The 12,635-nt window shown below is 34.0% G+C and overlaps 1 pseudogene; it reads left to right on the top strand.

The window, feature by feature from the left end:
- LOC106061156 (dynein axonemal heavy chain 6-like) overlaps positions 1-12,635 on the top strand; it is a 146,998-nt pseudogene that overhangs the window by 98,434 nt on the left and 35,929 nt on the right.

Raw genomic sequence — 12,635 nt, 5'->3', positions numbered from 1 at the left:
AACATGGTCAATGTATGTGAAACAAGTCCCCACCTCTGCCAAGTGGATGTGATCAAAAGGAAAAAAAAAAACAACTTTTGTGGTGATCCCTACATTTAAAAAGAAAATAGTTGCTTAACTATCTTGATGATAAAGGTGTGATCATCATGTACAAATGAAGCTTTCAGAATGCATCAAATCATATTGTTGTAAACCTGGTGGTGACACAGTTGGGGGTAGTGCTGTGTGTTTTTAGCCTACTCAAATCGCCACAGTCCAGTGCAGGATGAGCGGTCAACTGTGACCAGTGACAGTACACGCCAGTTCGGCAACGACCTGTGTGTAAATATTACGCACGCAAGTCATGGTGATTGTGATCATTCTGAGTGACCAAGAACGTTCCATCCCATTCTAGAAGGCCGGTAGAGACTATATAAGAGTGAGTGTGTTAGAAAGACTGCACTTCACGTTACCTCACAATGTGACCAGACGAGGCGAAGTTAGAGACAGACGGTATGTGAAGTCAGGCGGAGCTAGGCTAGGTTTTGGACAGTTAGTGTGATGTTGTTGCCAACCGTACAGTATTTCTAATGTATTTGAAATTAAATTGCTACTGTTACTTTGGAGCCCTGATGAGTTGTGAGGTTCTTTGAGTTTGTTGTGTCGTGTGGTGCAGTTTGAAGTGAGCCTGGGCAGTAGAGGAGAGATCGTAACAATAACGAATAGAAGAGCATATAAATGCTTGGGAAGACATGGACATAGATCTAGACTTCACCATGTGTAGAGAAGTGGTAGAGAGACACTCAATGAACAGCCATGTAGCAGCAATGCAGCAATGATGTAGCAGCAATGATGTAGCAGCAATGCAGCAATGATGTAGTAATGATCTCAGCTGACCTAGCCAGTTAAATGGAAAAGACTGGAACTACCAGGTTCTACATAGTATGCATTGGCGCTATAGCCCTAACAAGGAAGGCTCTATGGGATAGCCATAGTCATCTTAGGACAGAGGTCTGTCAATGATGATAATAATTACTCTATGGCAGTGATGCCCAAAGTACGGCCCGCGGGCCAGATGACGTGGTTCTATCCGGCCCGCTGAAACGCCAAACCAAATTAAGATAATCACCCATACCTTCTGCCCCAAAAAAAAGGTTGAAAAATGTAACTTTACCTACGTTAGGGCTCTCTCTTTTTTCTAATGGATTGGTACCATGACATTTAACACTTAGATGTAAAATGTAACAGAAAAAGTGAACAGATCTTTACTTTTTTTGTTCGGAACATGATAATAAGCCAACATATTTGTTTTATAAAGAAAGTGTGGCTGTTTAACAAAAAAAAAAAACAAGCATTTGAACAGCATTATGAAACAAATATAGCGGTATTGATGGGAATATTTAACACAAAGAGACAAGAAAATGGGTCGGTGGGAAAAGCTAAAATGTTGCTCACATTTGAAGTAGAGAAATAAACCCATTTTTCGATGTGTGAAAAAAAAATTCAAATATCCCATTAGTTAATGTAAGTACTACATCCATGGGTTTCTCATAAAATTAGTTTAATGTCAATTTCATTTCTGCATTTATTTTTGTTACTTTTTCGTTTATGTGGCCTGCGACACGAGTGTCGGAAATTAAAATGGCCTGCAGGTCGAATTAGGTTGGGCATCACTGCTCTATGGTTTGACTTCTTCAGCTATATTAAATACTGTTTTATTGAGCAATTATTAGATGTTAAAATTTTATGTTATTTTAACATAACTGATAGTTTCAATTTCCATTGTATTCTTCCAGATGATGGGAGGATTCTTCTCTGGGCTAGCACAGTCAGGGGCCTGGTGCTGTTTTGATGAGTTCAACCGAATCAATATTGAAGTTTTATCTGTTATTGCTCAACAACTTATTACTATCAGAAATGCCAAAGTAGCTAAGGTAGGAATCAAAAGTACATAAGGCAGGATTCAAAAGTAACATAGGCATGAAGCTAAAGCAGCTAATATGAAGCATGTCTTACCATCAAGGGAAGTGTCAATTATAAAGTGTAGCCCAAAAATAAATCAAATAATAACTAATCAAGATAAAGTGACTTTTATCAAAATGTAATTACTTTAATACGGTTATCATAATATAGGATAAACTGTAATAAAGACAAAAAAAAAATATTAGCAAAAGAATCTAATGAGAAAATAATATTTTCATATTGAACATTGTGCATGAAAGTAAATACTTGGGTTCTAGGTTTCTGACTGAAGATTTCTTGTGTTTTTATTAGGTCTAACGACCCAGATGAAAGTTTACCTTTATTAGATTACACTTCGGCATGAAACTCAAGACCTATATGTTTTTTTGTTGTTGGTTTTTGGCGTAAAACTCAAGGACTACATGTTTGTTTGTTTTTTTTGACATGAAACTCAAGGCCTACATGCTTGCCTCTTGTGTTTCAATCTAGTCCTTTATTAATCTCCATTATTGCCTACTAAAAGAAGAGTGTTTTTTTTAAATATTATATGGAAAGGGAGTTAAACAATCAATGTAATTAATCAGACTAAAACATTGTTCTCTAGAAAAAGTGGCGAACATCGTTAGGCTTAGTTTTTTTGGAAGTATTATTTATGAAAAGTGTTGCAGACTAAGAAATAAATAACTTCAGTTGTACAAGGCACTGTAAATAAAAAGACACCATATTAACTCCAATAAGTCCATCATTATAAAATACAAAGATCAGTGTGAGAAAATGTACCTCATTCCTATAATTTTATTCAACTTATTCTGCTCCTCACAAGTCTATAGACTTCTCTAAGTTGTAGATTTTGAATAATGGGATTGGAATTTTTATACTAAATACTACTGCAAACTTTCCATATTATAATCAGTAGATACAAGTGTGTATGTAAATGTGAATAAATCAGCAACTCTGGTTTAAAAAGCGAAACAAAATCAATCTTTCAAAGAGTTATCAGAATAACACACCAATATTTCATCAGAATAACACACAAATATTTCATTAGATGAACACACCAATATTTCATCAGAATAACACACCAATATTTCATCAGAATAACACACCAATATTTCATCAAATGAACACACCAATATTTCATCAGAATAACACACCAATATTTCATCAGAATAACACACCAATATTTCATCAGAATAACACACCAATATTTCATCAAATGAACACACCAATATTTCATCAGAATAACACAACAATATTTCATCATGGGCAGTGTTTTTGTTTTACTTATTTTTCCAAATTCTATGTGTCAAGCAGTTTCTTGTATTTTCTAATGTTGCAATTTAAAACTTTCATATATTTTCTTTTTTACACCACACCATATATTCCTGAGATCGTCATAATCATTATTTCCAATTTACTGTTGACTATTCATTATCATTACCTCTGTTTTAGTGATGGTTTGAGAGGTGGGTGCGTTTATTCTAAGTTTTAAAATCCTTAGATAGAAGCTTGGTAATTGCATATAGTGCATGTATGTTTCCATGTAGGTTATGGTCAAGGAGATTTGTTAATGAAATTGGTTAACCTGATTGGTGTTAGAAACAATAAAAAAAATTGTCTCTCTCTTTAGATTACTAGACTGGTAAGAACAAAGTTTTCTATGTTTTCTCCCTCTATAGCTCAATAGGTTCATGTTTGAAGGGCGTGAGATCAAACTGGTTCATACATGTGCAGCCTTCATCACTATGAATCCTGGTTACGCTGGACGGACAGAATTACCTGATAATTTACAGGCTTTGTTTAGACCTATATCAATGATGGTACCAGATTATGGTAAGAGGATGAAACATCTAGAAGGTCTTTTCCTTAGTAGTATTCAAAAGCCACAAGTACAACAATGGCTAAGTGTTTAGAAAAATCCTAAAAGGCCCAATTCTGCAACTACATATGATGCCTGTCATGGATGCCTGAACAAACTGTTCATTGTGCAGAACAGGCCATTGTCGTGTATTGTCTTGTACTTTGCATGGTTCGGGCCAAAGTTTGACTCCTAAGGACATTTATTTATGTATTTAATTTATAAGACAACAAAAATAGAACCTAAACCTATGAACCAGTTTAAAGTTGAGTGATCCTTTTGAATGTTTTATTACTTTTATCTCTGGTATCACATGCAATTTCTTTCTCAGCCTCTGATGGCTTGGATCTTATGCTAGATTTGCTATATTGTCTCTATTTAGATGATGGGAACTTGGGCTAATTCATTTCATCTCCTCTCAATATTCATTCATTTTCAGCTGTAAGACAAATGAAGCTTTTTCCATTAATGCCATTAGTCCTTATGTGTTCTCTTTTTCTTTTAGTTTATGTATGCAGCTGCAGTGTTTATTATATATCATTTTTATCAACTTACAGTTGTAGTTTATTGTCACTCCTGTACAAAGTGACTCCTTGTAGATAAATTATTTCCAGTTCTAATATTTTATTGCTTCTTTTCTTTTAGGTCTGATTGCTGAAGTTATCTTGTACTCAGAAGGATTTGAGTCCTCCAGAACATTAGCCAAGAAAATGGTTCAAATGAACAACTCTCGCAACAAGATCATTATGACTTTGGTAATAACCTTGACACATTCATCAATAAGTATTTCCTAGAAAAAAAGTACACACTCATAAATAATAATGTCCTAAAAATAGTAGACACTCATGAATAATTATATCCTAAAAATAAAGACATGTACACACTCAAATAAAATATGCAAATTTATGATAATATACACATTTTGTTTTAGGTATGCGAGCTGTAAAATCTGTCCTGGTTATGGCTGGCAGTTTAAAAAGACAGAATCCTGACAAACCGGAAGATGTAGTTCTGATTCGAGCGCTTCGTGATAGCAATCTTCCAAAGTTTTTGTTCAACGATGCTAAACTGTTTCAAGTAACTCGGTTTTTACTTTTTCATTTATTATTATTATTAGTATAAGTATCACTATTATTTGTTTATTTTTATGCTTTGAACTGTTATAAAAGACTAATAGCTATATATATAAACTCTTCCAACAAATGTCAAAACAAAAGAAAGATGAAGTAAAAACCACAGTGTTAAGCCCTGTAATAAATGTGAACCATTTGATGAATGGATAAATCAATCTGTTGATTAATAAACCACTATGTCTATTTTTGTAGGCCCTACTTCTGACTATAAGCTTACTGAACCATACAATAGTAAAGACTGTATATTATTATTATGCCATAAACTAAATTATCACTCATATTACATGTTAATAATGTGTATTTACTTACATGGAGCTTAAGCTTTTAATTAGTTTTTAGACAAACATATAGTTATCTATGAATTATCAATTCATTTGTGGAAAGTTTTCTTATGGTTTTATCACCAGCATTAAACAGAATATTTCTTACAGATAAATCAAAATTTTAAAAATTATATTTTGGGTGGAATAAAAAAAAGTATTAATAATGTGAAGAAATAGTTATGAAACTTGTTCACTGAGTGGTTTTATAATGTTTTGCAGGCCATACTTTCAGATCTTTTTCCTGGTGTTAACATACCAGAACATGATTATGGCCAGCTGAAAGATGAGATCATGAACATCCAACTAGAAATGAAGCTCCAAGTGGTGGACACGCAAGTTGTGAAAGTGATACAGTTCTTGGAGACTATGATTGTCAGACATGGTGTTATGTTAGTTGGACCAACTGGGGGTGGAAAGACCACAATTTACAGGGTAGTGTATTACATTTGTAGCCATTCTAATTGTAGTGTTTTAGAGCCACTAACTTAAAAACACTATTCGACAATGTCGACCCTGGGAAGGTACTGGGCTTTATCCGGGAAGTGGGGTTGTCTACAAAGATCTGATTTATGAATCTGTGAACATGTACTATTTACATTAGATTTTTACCAAATTATTAAATTTTTACTACCCTTACTATTTTAACTGTGAATAGACCTTGATTTTAATGATTTAACTGTATAGAATTTAGCCCCTGTTATGTAGGGAGAGAGTAGTCCTTAAGGGACTGCAGGCACGACATGGCCTAAATTGTGCTGATGTGCCTAAAATCCAAATCAAATCAAATCTAGGTACGTAAATATTAAACTTGTAAGTTTTCATTCACTCTGTGACTCACACAATTCTCAGTCATCACATTCAAGCATATTTTCTACAAATGAAAGATTGCATTTGTTTTTAAATTAATGACTTTATGTTCTTGCATTTGAAAAGTTTGAAACAGGGCCTAAAAGCAGAGTTTAATGATGCTAATAAGGAATCCATCAAAAGTACATGATCTACTAAGCTAGTATTTAAAAAAAAATATATAGTCATCTATCCACATTATGTCCTTTTGTTGTACAATGACCTTGTCTATACATTGAAAGTTAATAACAATCAATAATTAAACACATTCAATATCAACTTTCTCTGTGGCACCAGTGAGACAAAGACAAGAAATAAAAAAGGCTCCTCCCTTGGAATTATGTATAACAATTTGAACAAATTTAACTCTTTCTCTCCATAATTATTTACCACATTCTGGTGGAATCAACGCTGGTATCGTCAGTAGGAGAGAAAGAGTTAAAATATATTAAAGACTATCTTTTACACTTAGAACATTTAAAGATGGACTGTTAGATGTAAAAAAATACATGTGTTGTTTTAGCTATTTTGGACAGATTCTGAGTTTTCTGAATTTTTTCATGTGTAGGTGTAGGTTAAGAATCATTGATATTTTAAGGCAATTATGTCTTACAATGCATACAGCTGCTAAAGGATTATCTGAAATTTTTTACTCAACCAAAATAAACAATTATTAACTGTTGTCAAATTTTCTTTGAAAATATTCTAACAGCATCATTAAAATGAAAAAAGAAAATAAAAGACAGTTATTTGGAAAGTAAAAAGAATCAATACAAATTTTGACACCTGGCAGGCTTTGTTGTGCAGTTGTTTAAATGATCTGAGCTCTTTGTTACCTACCCCTGATGTTTTGTAGGGTAGTCAGACTCATTGCTAGTTATTTGGTGCAGTTCCTTCCTAACTATTTAGCTTGTAACCTAAACACTTTTCATTCTGTTCATAATATTTTTTTACACAATTTAAAAAAAAAAATATTCAGTTATTGTGAATGAAAAGATTAACTACTGCCAATGCCTAAAGTTTGGTGAATGTGTATTGTGTAGTGTTTGTGCTTCAACCTTATTAAGGCATTAGATTAAGCATCAGATCTGATATTACATTGGAAAAGACATAACATTAGAATAGGTATAATATGTATTTTAATTCTAAATCAATTTACCTTTACCTATCCCTTAGTCTGTTGGACCATTGGGGCACCATGGCAAGATTCATCGACTGTCTTTCTCCATTCCTCTCGGACTTTTGCCTTAGTTAGAACCTCTTTCAATGGCAGGCCCATCCATTCTTTTATGTTGTCCTCCCATTGATTTCTCTGTCTGCCTCTTCTTCATTTTCATGGTACTAAATCAATAAAAACCCTATCTATGTAAGCAAAAAAGTGTTTTAAAGTTTTGATGACTTGTTTCATTAGATTCTAGAAAAAGCCTTGACCAGTTTGTACAATCAAGGTGTACAGAATGAATTCTATCAACCAGTTCATGTGTATGTTATGAATCCAAAATCTATTACTATGAATGAATTATATGGAGGTGTGGACAAATACAAAGTATCTTAAAGAACTATATCCATACCAGTAAGAACAAATTAGTTTCAATGTAGACTTAAGAATTCTCAACATTTAGATCTGTACTCTTATTTTCCAGGTAGATATCAGCAAAATAAACTCATTTTGTAAATTGCTTGAAGCCATTTTCTTCTACAAGCTTGGTCAATTTGACTGGTCACTAGAATCCTCCAAGATGTTTCGATTTCTGTGCCAGATCTTTGTGTTTTGTTACCTTTGGGCTCTTGGGGGTAACCTCATTGATGAGTACAGAGATGCTTTTGATCTGTTTATATGACAACAATTTGATGAAAATCAAGATGCCAAGGTAACTGAAACAATATTATGTGTTGATAGTTTCAATCAGATATTCTATTTATACATCATAGACAATTTAGTGCTGAACTGGCTCAGAGTTGATTTCATTGTTGGATAATATAACAACAAATTTGGACCTTAAAGAACTCTTCTACTCACTAAACCTATTGACTTTATTAAAAACTAAACCCATCTAGTAAAAGACTACATTGGTAGTGATAGTAGAAAACAATTAACAAAACATACACCAAGGAGTCTTCTTTATAAGCATAAAAAATAGTTTTTTTGATTGGATACAGAGACGCGAGTCTTGAGTGCATTTTGAATACTGATGCTTGCTTATAGCTTACTTCATTGAGTAATCTAGTAGCTGGAAAGAAGTCTAGATGTAGTGCATTCTAGATGCACTGCTGAAGTACTATTGAAATGACAACATGTTCTGTTTAAATTTGATGTTATGTTGTCCTTAAAAAGAATACTGAAGTTATGAACATTGAAATTATTTGCAAGATGGAATGTTTCTCTATTATTAATATAACCTTTCAGCTGCCAGGAACATATCCTTTATGGAGCTATTACATTGAGGTGGACTCAAAGAGAATGGATCTGTGGGAACGTCTTGTCTCATCCTTTCGATTTGACAAATCCATTTCATTTTTTAAAATGATGGTGCCCACTGTGGACACAGCACGTTATGGCTACTTCCTAGAGTGGTTACTTTCTGTTCAAAAACCAGTGCTCTTTACAGGAGGGACAGGCGTGGGCAAGGTAGTATGAAATTAGTTTACCAATTTACCTTCATTAAAGATATGATTATAAGATGTTGATTTAATGTTTTTGTTTAAACTATAACTAAAAAAAAAATGTTGCAACTTCTGAATATTTCTTGATTGGTTAATGTTTGTGTAATTGAAATAATTGACTGCATATCTGAAAGAATGAATATATTGTCTCCTTCAACTTGCTCTAGTCTGTGATAGTAAGAGATTTACTTGATCGCATCTCTGAGAGAATGAACTACGTACCAGTTTACATTAACTTTTCTGCACAAACCAGCAGCGGAAGAACTCAGGAAATTATTGAAGGGAAGTTGGAGAAACGAAAGAAAAATGTTATTGGTAAATTTATTTTTTTGTCTATAACTGTAACATTTTAACTTCTTATACAGTCTTATGTTTTAAACTAAATGTCTGATCTCAGTTTTTTTTTGGGTTTTTTTTTGTATGTCTTTTTGGTTAATATCCTGACTTATTAATTTCTTTATTTACTCTCTCAAGATATATTTAGTACTAAAATTAATTTCAGTAATTATAAAATTAAATATCATTTTATGCTAAAAATTGATTACTTAAAATAAAATAATTTTCTATATTTTTAAAACCCTACCAATTGAGTCAAGGTTTGCAGGCTATATAGGCTACTGTTTTGATCTTATGTGCAAAAAGAATCGACAGGGGCTTATTGCAAAAAAAAATTTACATGAAGAGCGCAAGTTGAGAAAGAGATCATGTTCTTCCTCAACTACTAACAAACATTTTGTGTTCAACTGCTAATATGCACTTCTCTAATGACCAACAAAAATCTTTTAAAAACTAACATATATGTCTTTAATGACTAACACACATATAGTTCTATAACATCTTCAATGTTTGAAACACATATAAAAAAAAGTTATGTTCACTTGATACGCTTTGCCAGCTATGCTTTAAGGATCTAGAGTGGTTCCCTGCCCCAAATGATTGTCTGGATGGGTTACATCTGTTTAACAAATGATGTCTGGATGGGTTACATCTGTTTAACAAATAATGTCTGGATGGGTTACATCTATGTATAAGTAACACACTTCACACATTGCAACAAATGCATTCAAACAATTAGTAGAACAAACAAAATAGGCTACATTTCTTTTTTTTTTAAAGTTACATGGCTTGGGGTAACAAATCACCCACACACACATCACCATAATTGGATCATGGTTGTGGCTAAAAGCAGTATGAAAAATGTTGTTTTGTTTGTAAAATGTTTTACTTATTTCGGATGTTCCTTCAGAGTTGAAGATAGTTTACTTCCTAGTCCAAACCTCCCGCAGGACGGCGGGGGATGGGAGCGGGCAGGGTTTGAACCCGGGACCATCGATAAGTCCGAACGACAATCCAGCGTGCAAACCGCACGACCAGGCACTTTGGGACTTTGACCTTTCAATATACCTGCTGGTGGTGAAAGAGTGGTTTTTATATCCTGTTTTGGACAGTTCCAATAGCAGCTACAACATTTTTTTTTCCCTTTCAGCTTTGGCATTTCTTTTTATAATGCCCTGACCCAATGAACTCAGCAAGCTGATTTTTAGTCTATGCTTTGTGTAGTTTTAGTTCTTTTTTTCCTGATTCTCTCAGGTCTACCTAGTAAACTCATGAAATGTTTCTGAGGCAGTGATCAGTTGCACCATTAAATGTTTTTTTCAAGTTCTTTCAAGAAAACTTGTCAGGTCTTAATTTAACCTGCATTTCTTTTTTCTTGTTTGCTTTCCACACATCAACTGTAGTTTTGTTTTGTACATAACATTGTGCTGTTAGGTAGTTCAGAGTAATGACAGCATAGTGACATGGTATCTGCTTGTAGCCTAATAGTACTTTTAATATTTCCCACATGCTTCATCATGATTGGAGGTCAACATGTCCTAGAGCAATTTTTAATACATTAAATTAACTAACTTTTTGATTGATTGAAATTAAGAATAAGAACAATTTCAATGTTTAACTAATGCATGGTAACATTATAGTCTAAAACTGACCTAATGTTTCAGTAGTATTAATGTTTAATTACAAAATTTCAGAAAATTGAACTCCACTTTTAAACAATTAAAAAAACAATACAGTCCAATAGATGTAGGTTGGGAACAAAGAAGTGGCAGGGGCTATAATTGACCATCATTTATACATGTTTCTATAAGCATCTCAACTGTAGTCTTACATTTTCGATTGCGCATCAGATTATGTTTTTTTGAGGATTTGTGACGACCTGCCCTTTTGACTTAAAGCCCCGCCTTTACTTACATATTTGTAAAATGTTTAACATGTTTCGAATGTTCTTTTAGAGTTGAAGATAATTATTTCCTAGTCCAAACCTCCTGCAGGATGAGGGGGATGGGAGCGGGCAGGGTTTGAACCCTGGACTATTGATAAATCTGAACGATAGTCCAGTGCGAAAATCACATGACCATGCAGCCATCCTATCCTTAATGGCTGTTACGGTGCGCATCTTAGTGTGAATGTGAAATGGTGCGATTGCGTGTTGAAAGGAAAGAAGAACCGAAATGGAGGACTATGAACAAGAAAGTGTTTTCAGTGTTAATAAAGATTAAAGTATTTATAAACTGTGATTTGTCGTTTACATGTCTAAATAGTCTCATCCAATATGAAAACGTAACAAGTGGCGCCCAACGCAAAGGTAAAACCCACGTATCCCTCTATACACAGTGGATCTCCTGTCAACAGACAGTAGAGATAGTAAAGTCTAGATCTAGAGACAGGAGAACATTCGATTCGATATTATTAGTAATCGACTATGGCGGACAAGGCTGAGATAGCAGCGTTGAAGGAAGAGGGAAGGTTGTTGGAGCTTGAAGGGGCAGAACTAAGAAAATACGTACAAGAAAGGTTGATGGAGAGGGAGAGATTAGCTATGGAAAGAGACAAAGAAAAGGAGAGATTAGCGATGGAAAGAGACAAAGAAAAGGAGAGATTAGATAAGGAGGACAAAAGAGAAAGGGAAAAAGAAAAGGAGAGATTAGCGATGGAAAGAGACAAAGAAAAGGAGAGATTAGATAAGGAGGACAAAAGAGAAAGAGAAAAGGATAAGGAGATAGTAGCAATTGAAAGGGAAAAGAAAAATGAACTGGTCGCCATTGAAAGAGAAAGATTAGCATTTGAAAAAGAGACAGCAGAGAAAAAGTTAAAAACAGACCAAGGAAAAGAGAATGATAAAAGAAAGAGTGAATCTACAGGGAATAAACTGGCAAAATATAAAGGTTTGATATTCAACGAAGACAAAATGGACATAGACATTTTTTTGAAGAAGTTCGAAATAGAAATGAGAGAACTGGAGTACCCTGAAGACAAATGGACATTCTTATTGTCGAGATCATTTACAGCGGAGGTGCCTTCAAAAATATGTATGAACCAGAGTAACTACAGCATTGTGAAAGAACAACTACTTCGAACTTTCGGGAAAACAGAAGCTTTCTATCGCCAACAGTTTGTTAATTGTGAGATAGAACCAGAGGATGACCCGCAGACCTTCTTGGACAAAATGAGCAGCCATTTCGATAACTGGATAGAAACCGCTGAGGTAGAAAAAACCTTTGACAGTCTTAAGACATTTCTCATGCTGGACAAAGTGATGTACGAGTGTCAGGAGGAATTAAAAATATTTCTGTTGGAGAGGAAACCGAAATCCATAGAAGACATAGTAAGACTGATAAGGGCTTATAAAGTGGCACATCCCGAGAAGAAATTATCTAGAGGCAGTGATATAGAAGAAATAGTTGCATTTAACAGAACATGTGAGACACAGAATAACTCTCACAGAACAAGGGAGACACATGATAGACAGTATAGAAGTGGTACATATGAAAGACAAAATGATAGCCGCAACGGAAGATATCAAGGAAACAG

This window comes from Biomphalaria glabrata, chromosome 6 (assembly GCF_947242115.1).
Source record: "Biomphalaria glabrata chromosome 6, xgBioGlab47.1, whole genome shotgun sequence".
NCBI classification, from domain to species: Eukaryota; Metazoa; Mollusca; class Gastropoda; family Planorbidae; genus Biomphalaria; species Biomphalaria glabrata.
The sequence above is the reverse complement of the archived record's forward strand: the minus strand, read 5'-3'. Positions and strand labels throughout refer to the sequence as shown.